A 10,318-nucleotide genomic window follows, 5' to 3' on the forward strand; every position below is an offset into this window, starting at 1 on the left:
AATGTGTTGAGCCGCTTATCACCGCTAGAGGGCGCCATCAGGGTGTGTTTCACACTGAAAAAGCAGAATGTGATGTTTCTAATCTTTGTGTTTTATCTTCATAAAGAATCTGAATTACAGAGAGGCTTTAGACTCAAACACATTATATCTGATAAATATTACACTATAATGTTATCTTCATAGTGATGTCAGTACATACAGTACATACAGTACATACAGTACATAGTATATTCGCCGCAAAATACTTCATTAATGTTATTGTTGTTTTTTAATGTGTTATACTTTCATACAAATATTTTGTCCCCACCCTTAATTTAAATATCTTAATTAGTTTTAAATAAGTGACTTTGTTTTGGGGCTGGTTTTATTAATACAAAGAAAAATTTGATTCATTTCTTAATTATTATTTTTTTATCATTTAAGTTTATATGTCAATAAAAATCCCACAAAAGTAATAATAATAATAATAATAATAATAATAATAATAATAATAATAATAATAATACATTTCATAGCATTTATATCTTTTTTTTATTTACAAAGAATTTATGATTGGTTAATATTCAAAGATGAAAGTAGATAAAAATAGAAGATTGAAAATAAAATAAAAAGAATACAGAGAAAAAGAAATAGACGGAAGCTGTGTCTGTGTGTAGCACAACGCTCTGTAAACAGAGTAAACAACTGTTTACTGATTTATACATTTAATAAATGTTCTTAAATCGTTTAATTATAGTTTTTAAAAAATCCTACTCGCTGCTGTTGTTTTTGTTTATACACAAGTTGTGTAAGCAAAAAGTGCGTTGTTGTTTGTGTTCAGATGTCCAGCAGGCGGCGCTCGTTCGCGTAAACAAGAAAGAAGTCACTACAATTTTGAGGAAGGGGAGGAGTTAGCGACGTCACCGATTCCCAGTACAGCCCCGCCCACTTCACATCTCCTAAGTAGACGTTACCATGACAACTCTCTGTCTTGTTTCTTTCCTTTTAAAAATACCTTAATATGCGAGAAATATATATTTATTTAATTTTCCTTGTCTTATATTGTGGAGTTAGTGAGGTTAGTAGAGTTAGCGGGGTTAGTGGATTTAGTGTGGTTAGTGGATTTAGTGTGGTTAGTGGATTTAGTGTGGTTAGTGGGGTTAGTGGGGTTAGTAGAGTTAGCGGGGTTAGTGGATTTAGTGTGGTTAGTGGATTTAGTGTGGTTAGTGGGGTTAGCGTGGTTAGCAGAGTTATTGGGGTTAGTCGGGTTAGCAGAGTTAGTGCACTTAGTGGATTTAGTGGGGTTAGTTGAGTTCGTGGGGTTGAGTTAGTGGGATTAGTGGAGTTAATGGGGTTAGTGGAGTTGGTGGATTTAGTGGGGTTAGAGGAGTTAGTGAGGTTAGTGGAGTTAGTGGATTTAGTGGGGTTAGTGGAGTTAGCTGGGTTAGCAGAGATATTGGGGTTAGTGTAGTTAGTGGGGTTAGTGTAGTTAGTGGAGTTAGTGTGGTTAGTGGGGTTAGAAGATTTAGTGTGGTTAGTGGACTTGGTGGGGTTAGCGGGGTTAGCAGAGTTATTGGGGTTAGTGTAGTTAGTGGGGTTAGTGTAGTTAGAAGATTTAGTGTGGTTAGTGGACTTGGTGGGGTTAGCGGGGTTAGCAGAGTTATTGGGGTTAGTGTAGTTAGTGGGGTTAGTGTAGTTAGTGGGGTTAGCAGAGTTATTGGGGTTAGTGTAGTTAGTGGGGTTAGTGTAGTTAGTGGGGTTAGTGTTGTTAGTGGGGTTAGAGGAGTTAGTGTGGTTAGTGGACTTGGTGGGGTTAGCGGGGTTAGCAGAGTTATTGGGGTTAGTGTAGTTATTGGGGTTAGTGTAGTTAGTGGGGTTAGTGTAGTTAGTGGAGTTAGAACAACGCTGGGTTTTTGTTTGTAGCTCCGTTTGTGTTAGTTTTGCCTGAGAGTCTATAGATAATGTTATGAAGCTGGTTACAATAATAAATGAATTATTAATAAATCACTCGCTCACTTTCAGGAAGCACTTTATCCTGATCAGGGGGGAGGTGGAACCGGAGCCTGTCCTGGGAATACTGGGTGTGAGGTGGGAATACACGATGTATCCATCGCAGGGTACACACACACACACACACACACACTCACACACACTCACTCACTCACACATTCACACCTAGGAGTTATTTATCTTAGCCAATCCACCAGCATGCTATTGGGAGTCGGGAGGAAATCAGAGAACCCAGAGGAAAAGCAGATGGACACGGACAGGACATGTGATATTTCACACCGGGAATTCTCGAGCTGTGATGCAGCAATACAGCCCGCTGTCCCACCACACCGCCCGGAGACAGTTAATAATAATAATAATAATAATAATAATAATAATAATAACACATTAAACTTCTGTACGCTCTATAAGGAGGTGTAAATGAAAGCGTTTCTCTGAACTATAGACAATAACCTACAGTACAGAACCGGCATGAACATCATTCTGTATCAGTCTGTATATATTGTGTTTAATGTTTAGTGCACCAAAGGGACGTGGAAAAGTGTGTACCAATACTTTCTCCACGCCCACAAGTGCTCGCTCCATGCCCACAAGTACTCACTCCACGCCCACAAATACTCACTCCACGCCCACGAGTACTCACTCCACGCCCACAAGTACTCAAGTACTCACTCCACGCCCACAAATACTCACTCCACGCCCACGAGTACTCACTCCACGCCCACAAGTACTCAAGTACTCACTCCACGCCCACAAATACTCAAGTACTCACTCCACACCCACAAATACTCACTCCACGCCCACAAGTACTCAAGTACTCACTCCACGCCCACAAATACTCACTCCACGCCCACAAATACTCACTTCACGCCCACAAGTACTCAAGTACTCACTCCACGCCCACAAATACTCAAGTACTCACTCCACGCCCACAAATACTCACTTCACGCCCACAAGTACTCAAGTACTCACTCCACGCCCACAAATACTCACTCCACGCCCACGAGTACTCACTCCACGCCCACAAGTACTCAAGTACTCACTCCACGCCCACAAATACTCACTCCACGCCCACAAGTACTCAAGTACTCACTCCACGCCCACAAATACTCAAGTACTCACTCCACGCCCACAAATACTCAAGTACTCACTCCACGCCCACAAGTACTCAAGTACTCACTCCACGCCCACGAGTACTCACTCCACGCCCACAAGTACTCAAGTACTCACTCCACGCCCACAAATACTCAAGTACTCACTCCACGCCCACAAGTACTCAAGTACTCACTCCACGCCCACGAGTACTCACTCCACGCCCACAAGTACTCAAGTACTCACTCCACGCCCACAAATACTCGTTCCATGCCAACAGGTACTGAAGTACTCACTCCATGCCCACGAGTACTTACTCCATGCCCACAATTATTCACTCCATGCCCACAAGAGACAAACTACAAGTGAGCTGAGGGTCTGTACTGTGAGCGTGAGCTGTATTGTACTGTAGAGGAGTCCGAGGGATCATCAGATATCGAATTGCTGCATTAAGAACTGAAATGGTGGATGGTGGGACAGTCTCATGTTTACGCTTCCACTAATCTCAATTAGCCAATTAGGCCAGAAACAATCAATCTGGCAACCCTGAAATCCATCCATCCATATTCACTACAGCCATGTGAAAGAGAGAGAGAATGAGGGAGGGACTGTGTGTGTGTGTGTGTGTGTGTGTGTGTGTGTGTTCCGCTGGTCGAGTGTCGCTCCCCGTTAAAATCGCAGAAACGCAGAAGGAGAAAGGAGGCGCGCGCGCAGGAGGAGCTCCAGCCCTTTAATCCGGGGATTTCATTTATTCGTGCTGCACGTCATCAGGGAGTAGAATTAACAGAAATAAACAGAAATTTGACCGAGCCGCAGGTTCACACTGATCCCGATTCGGCGCGCGAGACTCTGATTTTCTTCCGTTTTTCTTCTTTAACACAAAAGCGGAGGAGGAAAAAAAGAAGCACAGCGTTCTGAGTGAGTACACCACAATATACACCCAATACACACTGCCTTCTAGTGTGTGTGCGCGTGTGTGTGCGCGTGTGTGTGTGTATGTGCGTGCACCGTTGCAATAGATTATTTGCAGTAATACAGTGATGACTGCGAGCGCGCGCTTATTTTTCTCATTTAAAGCACTGGGTTGTTTACTGAGGTTATGACACGGTCTGTGTGTGTGTGTGTGTGTGTGTGTGTGTGTGTGTGTATGTATGTGTTAATAAGCGCGTGCACGCCCATGTTGATGGTGATGATGTACATGCCTGGGTGGGTGGGAGGCTCCAATATGGCCGTGTGTGTGTGTGTGTGTGCGTGTGCGCGCGCGCTTGTTGCTATTGTCCCTCTGAGGTGACACAGGTAGGTTTTTTTCTCTTTTCTGCGCATGTTCAGGACTTTATTTTTTATTTGTGTTTTTTTGGAGCATTACATTTCAGTGTAAACCAAAATATCCTTCAAAACGCGGTTCAGAATGAACTCCTGGGTGAAAACTAAGGTCTGTTTATTAGGATACAATATTTAACTCAATTATTTTATAATAACACTTTTAAAATGTCAGTAGGAATTTCAGTATTTACGAATAGGTATATTAGTTAAAAATATGGTTAAAATATATATATTTTTAAAATATTGCAGTCCGAATAAAATCTACATTTGAGTAAAATTATTTTTGTAAATAAAAAAAAAACCTAAAAAAAAAACAACAATAATGATGTAATTGTAATTTTATTACAAACCTTTAGTTTGGCAAAGAAAAATCATTTGTCCTGATTTTAGTTTTATATCCTGTATGTTTAACAGAATTTTATCTTAAAACTTAGTGATGCTAAAAAAAATAAGTTATTTAATAAACAGTGACTGCGTTTACACGGACAGCAGCGATCTAATGATTGAGCTTACTCTGAGTAAGATAATAATGTCATTAAGGTGTTTACATGAGGCGCTTTTAGAATACTCCTGTCATGTTCCCGTTTTACATGCTTTAGAACATAATTAGATGAACAGCCCGCGTCATTACGTCACTGCGCCACGCCGTCCGACGTCCCTCCAGAATCTCACGTATCGACATACAGTTGGTCTTCGTTATGGGACCGTATACAGTTTTTGGTGTTTTTATTTAATTTTTTTATGAACGCTTCAAGTGCGGTTAATTATTTGTCATGCTATACGTGCAAATAGACGACTGCTTGAAGCGGTGGGTGTGTCCCAAACCGCGTAATTACCGTCTATATAGTAGCGCAGATGCATGTATTTTTCCCCACTACAGGCCTGTAGGAGGCAAGTACGCGGTTTGGGACGCGGCCGAACTCTCTTGTTCGCCGTAAAATGTTGAGCGCTGCCGTGTGTGATCGTGTCCTGTCGCACAATGCGGTGAAAACTCTCACACGACATTCATAATGTGATTAAGGTGTTTACATGTCACTACTACATGTCCATAATGCGACTAAAACAAGAGTACTCCACCTGTCTTAATTCCAGTAGTGTTTACTTCAAGTATGACTTTAATCAGATTAAGGTAGTTAAAAACTGCTGTTTACATGGTAGTTTCTTAATCAAACTATCGTCTTAATCGGGTTACGAGTGGATTATTGTTGTCCATCTAAACGCACTGAGTGTTATTTAACAAGCTTGAACATTTCAGTGTTTATTTATTACTTTTATTTTATTGTAAATATTTCTGTTAGATTGACGTGGCCTTTAGTATTCATTCTAACCAGTTCACAAGCAAACACACAAAATAAAACTGTGTATGTAGCTAGAAGTAATTAGCTCGCTAGTGAAATTCTGGTGCAGCGTTACGTCACACTGCGACTGCTGTAACGTTAGCATTAGCTCAGCTATCTGGAGAAGTGCATTAGCTTAGCTAAGATGTTTAGATTGTGTAAATAAGTATATAAGTAAATAAGTATTTGTAAAGCAGTATTGTATGCTGGTAGTGATATGGTTTGTGATTGGCTGATGGAGTTTCTGCAGCCTGTATATAGGGCATGGGGTTTGGGAGACGGCCACCGGCTGATTCTTTATGAATTATGACATCATGTTGGTGAAAATGTAAAACCGTGAGCTGAAGTGACCACGGTAAATGTTTTAGTTTTAGAACAGCACGTGTTAATGGTGTGTTGTTATTTTAACCCCTCACCCACATCTCTTCCTGTTTCTATCAGCGAGCCGCGGCTGATAATCAGCGTCCCACTCGACAGGCGCTGACACAAACCCGTCCTGTTCAGTCCAGCCAAAATATCAGCACACACCTCACTCTAAACCACACTGTAAACCTCGCAGTAAACCACACTGTAAACCTCGCTCTAAACCACACTGTAAACCTCGCTCGAGGTCCAAACACTACTACAAATCATTTCTACTGAATAAATCCTGGAATTTCAAGCCTAATTAGCATATTTTCCAAAGTGTTAGAACATACACAGACTCTTGATGGTGGATAGTCTGTGTGTGTGTGTGTGTGTGTGTGTGTGTGTGTGTGTGTGTGTGTGTGTAAAATGAAATAAAGTATAAAGCTCTGTTATCTTTTTAAGGTCACACTGTTAATTACACTAATGAGCTGACAGCGTTGTTTAAAACTTTATTCGTTTTTGATCAAACTGGTTGATGTGATGATGCAATATACATATCATGATAAACTACACCGATCAGCCAGAACATTAAAACCACTGACAGGTGACGTGAATAACGTTGATGATCTGGTTACCGTGGCACCTGGGGGGGGGTATATGTATTAAGCAGTAAGAGAACAGTCAGTTCTGGAAGTTGACGTGTTGGAGGCAGGAAAAATGGGTGGGTGACCCGGAGACAGGGTCATGGACTCCCGAGACTCACTGATGTGTGTGAGGAGAGAAGGCTAGTCCGTCTGGTCCGATCCCACAGAAGATCTACTGCAGCACAAACTGCTGAAGAAGTTCATGCTGGTTCTGATAGAAAGGAGTCAGAACACACAGAGCATCACAGCTTGCTGCGTGTGGAGCTGCGTAGCTGCAGAGCGGTCAGAGCGTCCATGCTGACCCCCTGAACACCTCCCAAATCTCCTACACTGGACACGTGATCATCAGAACTGGACCATGGAGCGATGGAAGAAGGTGTCCTGGTCTGATGAATCAGGTTTTCTTTTACATCATGTGGAGGCCGGGGGTGTGTGTGTGTGTGTGTGTGTGTGTGTGTGTGTGTGTGTGTGTGTGTGTGTGTGTGTGTGTGTGTGTGGCTTACCTGGGGAAGAGACGGCACCAGGATGCACTATGGGAAGAAGGCGAGCCGGTGAAGGCAGTGTGATGATCTGGGTGATGTTCTGCTGGGTAACTTCGGGTCCTGGTGTTCATGTGGATGTCACTTTGACACGTAGCACCTACCTAAACACTGCTGCAGACCCAGTTCACCCCTTCATGGTAACGGTGTTCCCTAACGTCAGTGTCCTCTTTCAGCAGGGTAACGCTCCCTCACACACTGCACACACTGTTCAGGAACGGTTTGAGGAACATGACAAAGAGTTCAAAGTGTTGACTTGACCTCTGAATTCCCCAGATCTCAATCCGATCCAGCATCTGAAACAAGTCCGATCCACGGAGGTCCCACCTCACAACTTCCAGGATTTAAAGGATCTGATCAGATCATGATCAGATTTCAACTTTCTTCTCCTTTTCACTGTATAAATTTTATTTATTTTTTGTAAATAATTTTTAACATAAATAATAAAATAACATCTTTTTTAAGATATAAATATTTTTAAACCAAGTATACTGTAATTTTTGCTGACAGCTTGTGGGCAATCCTAATATCACTTATTGAAGAAATATCTGGGGCGTTTATAATCATGTTGAAATACGACAAATACAAGATGTAAAGTTTTCAGTTTTCAGTTTTCACGGGTTCCTCCCGTGTTCTCCTGCCTTCATCCTCGAGGTTTATTATCTTGACACGTCACAGAACAGGAATTTCTCCTTTCTTTATCGTACACACTGGATCTTCTCACAAACCGACGTCTTTCAGTCCCACGTGTCCTGTAAATCTGGGAATTTTATACACTAGGGACTGTTACACAACTACTTTTGGATCTTACCTTTAAAATGTGTAATAAACATGTAGCGGTGGTGTTAGTGTTTCAGCAGTGTGTTTGAAAGCTGAAGATGGTGGTGATGATGATGATGATGAACATGATGATGATTATACAACGACTCTACATCCTGAGTAAAAGTCACCCGGAAAGTCATGAGCGTTTAATTTCTGGACTAACGGCTCCTTTAATGTGAATGTGAACTTCAATGTGTGTTTTTACTCTCTGACGTGTTCCTGTTCTTCATGTGGAGACTCCGAGGAGGCAACCAGCTCTGTGAGATTAAACAGTGTGAACTGGGGAAGTTTGTCCACAGTGAGAGATCAGAATCCTAACCCTGGATATTTGTTTGGAATAATTCCAGATTATAAAATGAGGAACAGATTGAGGGTCAGTTCACTGTGATGATGACAGTGATGGTCATGGTGGTGGTGGTGATGATTATCATGGTGTTAGTGATGATGATTGGTAATGGTGATGATGGTGGTGGTGGTGGTGATGATGATGATGGTGGTGGTGGAGGTGATGATGATGATGATGATGATGATCTTGGTGATGACGGTGGTGATGATGATGGAGGTGATGACGGTGGTGATGATGATGGTGATGATGGTGGTGGTGATGATGATGGTGGTGGTGATGGTGGTGATGATGGTGATGATGGAGGTGATGATGGTGGTGATGATGATGATGATGATGGTAGTGATGAAGATGATCATGATGGTGGTGATGATGGTGGTGGTGATGATGGTGGTGATGATGATGATGATGATGATGGTAGTGATGAAGATGATCACGATGGTGGTGATGATGGTGGTGGTGGTGGTGATGGTGATGACGATGGTGGTGATGATGGTGGTGGTGGAGGTGATGATGATGATCTTGGTGATGACGGTGGTGATGATAATGGAGGTGATGACGGTGGTGATGATGATGGTAGTGATGAAGATGATCATGATGATGGTGATGATGATGATGGTGGTGGTGGTGGTGATGATGGTGATGGTGGTGATGACGATGGTGGTGATGGTGGTGGTGGTGGAGGTGATGATGATGATGATCTTGGTGATGACGGTGGTGATGATGATGATGATGATGATGATGGTAGTGATGAAGATGATCATGATGGTGGTGATGATGATGGTGGTGGCGGTGGTGGTGATGAAGATGATCATGGTGATGGTGGTGGTGATCATGGAGGTGATGATGGTGGTGGTGATGATCTTGGTGATGACGGTGGTGATGATGATGATGATGGTAGTGATGAAGATGATGGTGGTGATGATGGAGGTGATGATGATGATGGTGATGATGGTGGTGATGATGATGATGGTGATGGTGGTGATGATGATGGTGGTGATGGTGATGGTGGTGGTGATGATGGTGGTGATGATGATGGTGATGATGATGATGGTGATGGTGGTGATGATGGTGATGATGATGATGATCCTGGTGATGACGGTGGTGATGATGATGATGGAGGTGATGATGGTGGTGATGATGATGATGATGATGATGATGATGGTAGTGATGAAGATGATCATGATGGTGGTGATGATGGTGATGGTGGTGGTGGTGGTGATGACGATGGTGGTGATGATGGTGGTGGTGGAGGTGATGATGATGATCTTGGTGGTGGTGGTGATGATGATGATGATGATGATGATGGTAGTGATGAAGATGATCATGATGGTGGTGGTGGTGATGATGGAGGTGATGACGGTGGTGATGATGATGATGGTAGTGATGAAGATGATGATGATGATTGGTGATGAAGATGATCATGATGATGGTGGTGGTGATGATGGAGGTGATGATGATGATGATGATGATGGAGATGATGATGGTGGTGGTGATGATGATGGTGATGATGATGATGGTGGTGATGGTGATGGTGATGATGGTGGTGATGGTGATGGTGATGATGATGGTGGTGATGATGATGATGGTGGTGGTGATGATGATGATGGTGGTGATGGTGGTGATGATGATGATGATGATCTTGGTGATGACGGTGGTGGTGGTGATGATGATGGTGGTGGTGATGGTGATGATGATGGAGGTGATGATGATGATGATGATGGTGGTGGTGATGGTGATGATGATGGAGGTGATGGTGGTGATGATTATGGTGATGGTGGTGATGATGATGGTGATGATGATGATGATGATGATGATGATGATGATCTTGGTGGTGATGATGATGATGGTGATGATGATGGAGGAGGTGATGATGATGAT

At 42.6% G+C, this 10,318-nt stretch overlaps 1 protein-coding gene across 2 annotated transcripts in view; it reads left to right on the forward strand.

Annotated features, from left to right (window-relative positions):
- The first annotated feature begins 3,716 nt into the window (after positions 1-3,716).
- The window catches only part of palm1b (paralemmin 1b), a 22,353-nt gene continuing 15,751 nt past the window's right edge, over positions 3,717-10,318 (forward strand). Inside the window, exon 1 of one of the 2 annotated variants that reach the window (XM_053687382.1) lies at positions 3,717-3,999. The gene's annotated coding sequence lies outside the window, so the exon portion shown is untranslated. Of the gene's footprint in view, positions 4,000-4,354; positions 4,378-10,318 lie in introns of those variants that run through there. The other variant, XM_053687383.1, reaches the window with a different exon arrangement.

The sequence above is a fragment of the Ictalurus punctatus genome, chromosome 17 (genome assembly GCF_001660625.3).
Source record: "Ictalurus punctatus breed USDA103 chromosome 17, Coco_2.0, whole genome shotgun sequence".
Lineage (NCBI taxonomy): Eukaryota > Metazoa > Chordata > Actinopteri > Siluriformes > Ictaluridae > Ictalurus > Ictalurus punctatus.